Below are 9,079 nucleotides of genomic sequence, written 5' to 3'. Positions count from 1 at the left end.
GACCCTTTAGAGCCCTCAGGACCGTGGGCAGATCCCAAGAGGGAACTGTAAGAGGGCGAGGGGGGTGTAGCCGCCTGGAGCCCTTCAGGAAACGAACGACAAGATCGTTCTTGCCCACTCCTTGTCCTCCGATGTGGGTATGTGAGGCTGAAATAGCCGCCACATAGACCTTGAGTGTGGAAGGGGCACGGCCGTTATCCAACAACTCTTGTAAAAATGACAGTATCAGTGATACGTCACAGGACACTGGGTCAGCGCCGCGTGTTGTACACCAGGAGGCGAAGACAGACCATTTGAGGGCGTAGAGGCGTCTAGTAGACGGAGCTCTAGCTTGTGATATGGTGTTCAGTACGCTCTCTGGGAGGTCCGTAGGCTCCCGTCGAGAGGCCAAAGGTGCAGAGCCCACAGCTCTGGCTGGGGGTGCCATATCGTGTTCCCTGCCTGAGAGAGGAGGTCCCGCCTCAGGGGAATGGGCCACGGGGCTGCTATTAGCAGCTGGGAGAGATCTGCGACCCAAGGCTGGTTCGTCCACAGAGGGGCTACCAAAAGCACTCGGTGAGCTTGATCCCTGATTCTCCTGATCGTCTGCTGCAAGAGCGCGATCGGGGGAAAAGCATAGAGGAGCCGGTTGGGCCAAGCGTGGGCCAAGGCGTCCTTGCCCTTCGAGAAGTACGTCGGGCAGTGAGTATTGTCTTCTGAGGCGAAAAGGTCGACTTCTGCCTTGCCGAAGAGTTTCCAGATTTGTTGAACCGACATGGGGTGGAGCGTCCATTCGTCTGAAGGAACATTGCTCCGAGATAGCATATCTGCTCCCCGGTTCAGTTTGCCTGGAAGGTGAGTTGCCCTCAGTGAGCGCAGATTGGACTGGGCCCATTCCAAGAGGTGAGAAACTAGGGAAAAAAGGCGTCTTGAGGAGAGGCCTCCCTGGTGATTTATGTAAGATACTACCGTCATGCTGTCTGATCGGACTAAGACGTGACGATCTTTTAGCACCGGTAGGAAGTAGCGGAGGGCCAACCATACTGCCTGCATTTCCAGGTAGTTGATATGGAGGCTTCCTTCCTGGTTCGACCAGAGGCCGAAGGCCGGGTCGCCATCGCACAGAGCCCCCCAACCCGTGTTGGAGGCGTCTGTCGTGACCACTTTCCGACTGGATGTGGAGCCCATGGGCACACCCTGCTCTAGCCAAAGGGGATCTTTCCACGAGGCTAGGGCGGTTACGCAGGCTTGATTCACCACAACACGCAGTCGACCAAGACGCCAAGCGTGTGGAGGAACTCTGGGCTTCAGCCAGTACTGGAGGGGGCGCATCCGGAGGATGCCCAGACTCAGTACCTGAGATGCAGAGGCCATCAGACCTAGCATTTTCTGAAAAACCCTGAGGGGGCGTGAAACCCCGGGTGTGAATGAGGCCGCGAGCCGTCGAATGACCAGAGCTCGGTCTGGAGAAATTCTGGCGGTCATGCGTTTTGAGTCGACTGTTCCCAGGAACAAAATGTTTTGGCTGGGTGACAGTGCGCTCTTGGCAAGATTGATCCTGAGTCCCAGGCACTCCAGGTGGCTGAGGAGGAGGGATCTGTGAGACTTTAGCTCGTCCTCCGACTGGGCTAGAACAAGCCAGTCGTCGAGGTAATTCAGAATGCGGATTCCCTTCTGTCTGAGAGGGGAAAGAGCCGCGTCCATGCACTTCGTGAAAGTGCGGGGAGCTAGAGAAAGTCCGAATGGAAGGACCGTGTATTGATAAGCAATTCCCTCGTAGGCGAATCTCAAGAATCGTCTGTGACGAGGGGCTATCTGAATGTGGAAGTAAGCATCTTCCAGGTCCAGGGAGAAGAACCAGTCCTCTGGGCGTATTTGCGAGAGGATCTGCTTCATCGTGAGCATCCTGAAGCGCCGTTTCATAAGGGCGTGATTCAGATGCCTGAGATCGAGGATGGGGCGGAAGCCGCCGTCCTTCTTTGGTACTAGAAAGTACCGGCTGTAGAAGCCTGACTCGATTTGGTCTGGGGGAACCATTTCTATGGCTCTTTTTCCCAGTAAATTCCTCAACTCCGTGCGCAGAACGTGAGAATTTGAGTCCTGCACTCGGGTGGGGACGACCCCGCGAAAGCGCGGGGGTCGACGAGCAAACTGGAGTGAATATCCTTGGGATATTATTTCCAGAACCCAGTCTGATACCCCGGGGATGGCTCTCCAGGCCTTGGCCCGGGTGGCAAGGGTTTGGGTGTAAAGAGGAGATACGCCGCCTTTTGGGGGCTTGACTCCCAGGAACAATGGAAGAGGAAGTTTGCTCTTTTTTTGACAAAGTTTGTGTTTTATTAAACATTTTGCAGAATGTGGTGTGGGCGTTAGAAAAGGCCCCGCACTTACAACATTGCATTTTAATAAAACATTTTTGCCGGCACCCGGAACTGAACGGGGTGACCTGGCAGACATGAGAGCAGTCTTTGAAGGAGGGCCGGCTGGAGCGGGTCCTGTAGCCTTCCTCTTCCTCGCATCGGGCTCAGGATGGGGCCTGAGGCGCGGGGTCCAGCGTGATCTTTGGCCGGGGACCTTGTCGCTGAGGATGCGGGAAGCGCCGTCCAGATCGGGAGCGCTGACGGCTGTCAGCTCCCGAAGCCTTCTGAGCAGCAGGGGTTCTTACCGGCTGTTGCGTCGAGGCTGGCTTAGGATGGCTCGCCACCGGCCGAGATCCGGGTCTTTTAGGCAGAAAGTGCCTCATGGCTTGCGAAGACTTCTGCGCTGCCGTGAAGCGTTCTGCGAAACCCTCCACCGCCGGTCCGAAGAGGCCGGTCGTGGAAATAGGAGCATCCAGGAAGGGGACCTTATCCGCATCCTTGATCTCCGTGAGCGTCAGCCATAGATGACGCTCAAGCACCACCAAGCTGGCCATGGATCTGCCTATCGCCTGGGCCGTGGCCTTGGTGGCGCGTAGAGCAAGATCCGTCGCGCTCCGTAGCTCTCTGAAGAGCGCAGGGTCAGGGTCGGACTCATCCATGCCTTGGAGGAGCTTGGCCTGATAGACCTGGAGCACAGCCATGGAGTGAAGCGCTGAAGCCGCCTGGCCTGAGGACGAGTATGCGCGTCCAGCGAGGGCCGAGGTGGTCCTGCACGGCTTGGAAGGATGAGACGCTTTAGCCCTCCATCCGATGGCTGCGGGCGGACACAGATGTGCGGCCACAGACTCATCGAGGGGGGGTAGCTTCTCGTATCCTTTTTCCTCTGCGCCGTCCACGGAGGTGAGCGCAGAGGAGGAAGAAGGTCGAAGACGGGCCGAGTAGGGGGCGCGCCATGACTTCGTGAGTTCGCCGTGAACTTCTGGAAAGAACGGTGAGTTACGTTGACGAGGAGCCTGACGGCGCCCCGGCAAAAACCACTCGTCCAAGCGGCTGCGAGAGGGTTCCTCTGGGGGAGACCACTCCAAACCCAGCTCGTTAACCGCCTTCGTGAGGACCCGGAAGAGCTCGGAGTCCGCACTGGGGGCGTGTCCGCCGGGTTCTGGAGACGGCGAGGGGGCGGGGTCATCCAGCGAGCCCGCTAACTCCTCCCCGTCTGAAGCCGCTAACGACATGGCGTCGTCATCCTCCGGTTCGTTTCCACCGAACGAGATCATGTCACAGGCGGCCGCCAGTGGACGCTGATCTGTTCGGGTGAAACAAACCGGGGAAACATCTCTCTGCGGGGAAAGCGAGGCACGGCGTGCCGGCGTGAGCTCGCGTTTCCCCGAGCGCTTAGCTCCTCTACCCCGCTGCTTCTGTCGCACAGAGTCCTGTGCGAGCAGCGGCGGCGGGGATCGAGGGGCGGAGTCACTCTCTGAAAAGAAAGCTATCCGCGAGCGCAGAGAGGAGAGACTCATACTCTCGCAGTGAGAGCATTCCGTCTCTTTTAGCGCGTTCTCTGCGTGGGAGAGACCCAGACATGAAACGCACTCGTCGTGACCGTCGACAGCGTGCAGGAAAACCCCACACGAGCGACAGGGACGACGCGGCATTGTAGCGCAGTGAAAACTGCACGTAAATGCCGCAGGAAATTTGCTCTAAACGCTCTCTGAAAAGAAAGCGTGAAAATTGCTCTTTAGATTCGCCGGATAGCGGCAGGGAAAAGACCGGCTGGATCGCTAAGCCGCTCACACGCGAAGACGCCAACAGAAGCCGCCGGAGCGAAGCCGCTGATGAATCCGCTGGAGCGAAGGCGCTGAGCCGAAGGTCGAATCCGCTGCAGGTGCTCTCTCGACGGCGAAGCAGTCAGTCTCGGGAAGCGAAGACGAGTCGTCGCTGAAGGAGAAGAGATCTGAAGACCCTACGGCGATGTGTCCGCTTATATAGCCATAAGCCCCGCCCATTTTGGCGGGTGCCATCGCCATTGGTCCGGCAGCTCCGCTACGATTGGTTTAAAGCTCTGCTTTTTTCCAACCAATCACCGTGCAGTTTTCACTGCGCTTTTGAATTGCTTCAGTCATCGGAGAAAAAGGAGTTTTCCCCATAGCGTCCTGCTACGCAGTACGAGTGAAGTATCGATAGGGAACATCCCCGCTTAGCAAATGGTGTCATCCTCTTCTCTTCTTCTACTTCTCCTCTGTACCTGCACCGCTCAGCGCGAGCGTCATCCAGCGCAAAACACACGCGGAGTGAGAATCCTTTGTTTAGTGTTGTGAATCAACTAAGTTGCTCCAAAGCTGTCTCACACTTCTTTCCTTTTACATAGAGTTGTTCCAATTGCGAAACCATATTGGTGAGTACTGGAGTCAGTATCCTGAATCACCTTGGTACACCTATAACAAGTGTTTATTTTCGGACTATTTTAGGTGTGGAGTAGCACAGGACATGGGTGACTCGTCCATAGTCATAAACGGAGAGAAGTAGCGCCGGTTAATATGTTCTTCCGCAAGACGCATTCAGTTCTGTTTATTAACTGCTAGCGCGTGAAACAAAAACAACTAAACTGCGGACCTGTGTCTCTGTTGTTAAAGTTTATCGTTCATTTAATACTTATTTTAACAGTCTGGAGTCATGTAAACATGACGTCACGTCTTTTCTGGTCAGTCGTCATGGAAACATGATCGCCCTGGCGTTTGGACCAGAGTAATAATTGCTTGAAATAATTAAACCCCAAAGGGTCATTGACAGGTTTGCCAGCCTCCCAAAGAAGAGCCAAATGGGGATTCAGGGGAAGTACTTTAATGATTTCCCTCTATTTCTTTTTTTATATCTTTACTTTCTAACTATTTTCACGACCTCTTTAAATTATCTGGATATTTTGGACTTTTTGGTTTTACCTTCTTTTTTTTAATTTATTTTATTTATTGATGACTTTTATTGGTTTATGAAAGTTCAGACTGGCGTGCGACCAGATATGTTAGAGATGGCCATTTGTAAATAATTTACAGAAAGTGAATTACATTTTGTTGTCCAAGTACCTGTTACTTTGTTCAATGACAATAAAGATCTAATCTAACCAATCTGATGACTGTTGATACAGAAGGAGGAATATGGAGTTAAGGGTCAGGAAAAGCTGTGTGAAGAAGGTTTTGTGTTTGTTACAGGGGGCTGTCTGTGTGAACTCTCACAATTAAGCTGGTGTCCTGAAAAGGTCTCAAACCTTGTTTGTATGTGTTAGCGACCACTCGTTCAGTATTTTAGGTTTAGTTAGTTAAAACGGCTCCGTTCTAACGTTCTTACTTTAAAGGGATTGCCATGCAAGGAGTTCTGTTCTGCAAAAAAAGGTCTAAAAAAGGTGTAAAAAAATACATCTGGATTTTGGAGTGAGTTGAGTCAATGTTAAAATGATTAAGTTATTTTTCAATAGACACATTTTTTGTTTTTGTGTGAAAAGAGGGTGGGTGGTGGCAGTGGGGCTCATTGGGTGCTCAGCACCCCTAAAGCTCTGACCCTAAAATTGCCCCTGGATACAGGTATCCTTCAAAGGTTTTTCAAGGTTAAGGTTGCATGACTTTTGAATTATTCACTTCTGTGTATACAGTTCAACTTCCATGTCAATGTAGACGGGATTTAGCTCTTCTTCAGCTTCTGTTCTCTGGCATTTTTTAGCAGGTTTTACTTTACAATAAAGACTTATTTAAAAAACACTGTGTATTTGGATTTGTTTAGATTGTGCAATGTTTGTCAGCACACAACCCTGAGCAGAAAATCATTCAACTTTTTACCAGTCAACTGTCAATCTTTGCTAGGAGACTACATTACTTCATTCCATTAAAACAGGTAAACTGCTATAATGATTTTCTACATTTACACAATATATTACAGTCATCATGTTTTATACTATATTTACTGACTACTGTATTTACACATTTGGATAAAGGTTAATGTTTAAATTCATATTGAAATAAACTAATATTAAACATTCTTTAATATTTGTATAGCTTATATTTGATAATAAATTGTACTTTCGGTCATGTTAGCGCCAACATTGTTTTATTCTCTGTTTATCCACCTATAGACTTTCTTGCCACAACCACCAACGGCTCACATGTTAAAACACATTTAATGTCTTGTTTTTTCCCCGTTTATTGGCAGTTTTTTGTTCAAAGCCTCTTCTGACTGTAAACAAATCCAAACTTATTGATGAAACCCAATATTCACATGGAGACACAGTACGCTATGAGTGTGATGATGGCTATGAATCTATGGGAGAGACCATCGCCAAATGTGACGTGCACACTTGGATTTACCCAGAATGCATTAGTGATTCAAGTTCTATAAATCCTGTAATTTGAATATTATATGCACATTACATGTAGATACATGTCTACATATACATGACATAGTATCCAGTATATGCAGGCATTGTTATTTATTTAATACAGGAACATTTTATTTCAGAAAAAGCTCAGTGTGCCAAACCGACAGTGAACTTGCGGTTTGTAACTCTGTTAGATGAGAAAAATCTATACAACAACTTTGATAATTTGACATACAGGTGCAATAAACCATATGACAAAATACCAGGAGGAACTTTGATGTGTAAAAATGAAAAATGGTTTGGAACGATTGACTGCACAAGTGAGTCACATTTACAAAAGATTTATAACAATAAGTCGGAAATCTCATTAACATTTAAATTAAAAGCAAAATATTGAAATGTAGCTATTAAAAAGGTAAGTTCATCAGTATTTTATTGATGAACTGTAGAAAACTGTTCAAACCAGACATACATGCGTTTGTGATTTGTTCAGGCAACACTTGTCCTCCACCACCTTTAATTGAAGATGGAGATTATAACATTGAGAGTGAGATTGATGAAATCATCACAAAGGTATCATACTCTTGCCAATCTTACTATGTGCTGGACAAACCACAGAGATTTTACATGTGTCGGGATGGGAAATGGGAGACGCCTCCAAAATGTCTGAGTAAGTCATCCATTACCAAAGTAGTCAAATTCCATTACACTCCTAAACACATACAGTACTTCTGGACAGATTACACGAGCCATGCAAAATAATAATGCAAATGAACAAACAAGTAAAGATGATATGAAAGTATACACGTCCATCTTATAGACATCTAGCAAACACTCACAAAAGTGTTTGTTTGTTTGTTCATTTAAGTTTTTAACAGAAATCGCTCACAGCACCTTTCATCCGTTCTATTTTGTCTCTCGCAGAGCCTTGCGAATTTACACCTGAGATTTATAAGGAGTACAATATAGAACTTCAGCGAGATAAATATGTAAGACACAGAGAAAGCTTTACATGTAAATGTAAGTATGGATGGATGGTTGGAGGTTCGAGAGGAAAATACACAGTTAAGGTGTCGTGCTCTGATGGGAAGATGACAATTAATAATAAATGTGAGTACATGTTAGTCTCTTTATATTTATCACAGTGTTGGTTTAGTCACAGTGCACAGCTGAATGTGTTATAAATGTTATGTTATCTTATGCATGTCCTGTAAGAGGAAGGTTTGAAAAAGCGACAGATCATTCAGAGACCATTAAACTCTTCTCCTCACATGAGTTTCCATCAGGAGAAGAAGCAGTTAATAGTTTACTCATGTGATCACATGTCATTTTATTATACTGTATATAGCCACAATCTTTTTTCTTTTCTTTAGGTGACCAAAGATTTCAGACAAAATAAACTGAAGCACACTGAGGTAAGTTCACAATGAATCTTAGAGAACGTTGTTAAATATTGTTCTTTTATTTTATGCCCAGAAAAAGACAATTAGAAAAAAACATGACATCATTATCAAAGATTTTTTAAATAGCGATTTCATTAATCACATTTTATAAAGAATAATTAATAATTTCCTTAACATTTGGATGATTATATAATTCTTTTGAGATATTAATGTGCATGAGCTTTCCCTAAGCGTTTTTATAAAATGTTTATGTCTACCAACACCTATAAATGTATTCACAGTTTCATAATCTTCTGTGTTTAGATTTCTGATGTAACCAAAGCATGAAGATGGATAGACAGCGGCAAGAGCACTCAAACACATTTATATGCACTGTTGCTTCAATCTACATGCTTATAATATCGTTTTAGGATTTCAAGAAATCTTCCTTAAAAGCTATTACAGTGAATTTGCTCATTCAGCTACTTTGCTTCATTTATGTACACAGCTTTAAAGTTAAAAGACTAATTTTCATTGTTGCCTTATCATTTTAAGTGTGAAAATAACCCACATATGATCAGATACTGTATGAGAGCTTTGACTAAAACATGATTTAAATACAGTGTTGTAAGCTATGACTGTGTGTGATGGAGATGTTTTTATCGGGTCAGGTGGAAACAATTTGTCATAAGATCACAAACAAGTGACATCACAATCTGTTCTGAATGCAATGAACGTGTTAGGATGAATCCCAACAAAACAAGGGAACTTTGGTGTGTTGTATAACGAGACTGTTCTTGGCCACCACTGTCCCACATAGGAGAAAAGACAATGGTACACAAAATGCACCATAACGGTCTTCTTTTCCTAAATTCTTCAAAATATCAAAAGATTGTGGTTAACAGAGCAAGTACATTTTCCACACAATGGTAGTCAATGGTGCCCCAGAACGGTTTGGTCACCTTGTCGACAACGGTTTAAAAAGAATAGACCCACTT

The 9,079-nt window shown here is 46.5% G+C and overlaps 1 long non-coding RNA gene across 2 annotated transcripts; it reads left to right on the top strand.

Annotated features, from left to right (window-relative positions):
• The first annotated feature begins 6,161 nt into the window (after positions 1 to 6,161).
• LOC306902840 lies at positions 6,162 to 8,717 on the top strand. Of its 2 annotated transcripts, none has more exons than XR_013787489.1 (7): positions 6,162 to 6,218; positions 6,534 to 6,724; positions 6,840 to 7,019; positions 7,193 to 7,369; positions 7,624 to 7,809; positions 8,073 to 8,114; positions 8,406 to 8,717. It is a non-coding gene; the product is annotated as an uncharacterized lncRNA (long non-coding RNA). The 2 variants fall into 2 exon arrangements; XR_013787490.1 differs by having other exon boundaries at positions 6,937 to 7,019; positions 8,406 to 8,716.
• Positions 8,718 to 9,079: the final 362 nt, after the last annotated feature.

The sequence above is a fragment of the Barbatula barbatula genome (genome assembly GCF_947034865.1).
Source record: "Barbatula barbatula genome assembly, chromosome: 13".
Classification (NCBI taxonomy): Eukaryota; Metazoa; Chordata; class Actinopteri; order Cypriniformes; family Nemacheilidae; genus Barbatula; species Barbatula barbatula.
Note: the sequence above shows the minus strand (reverse complement) of the source record. Positions and strands in the feature narration are given on the sequence as shown.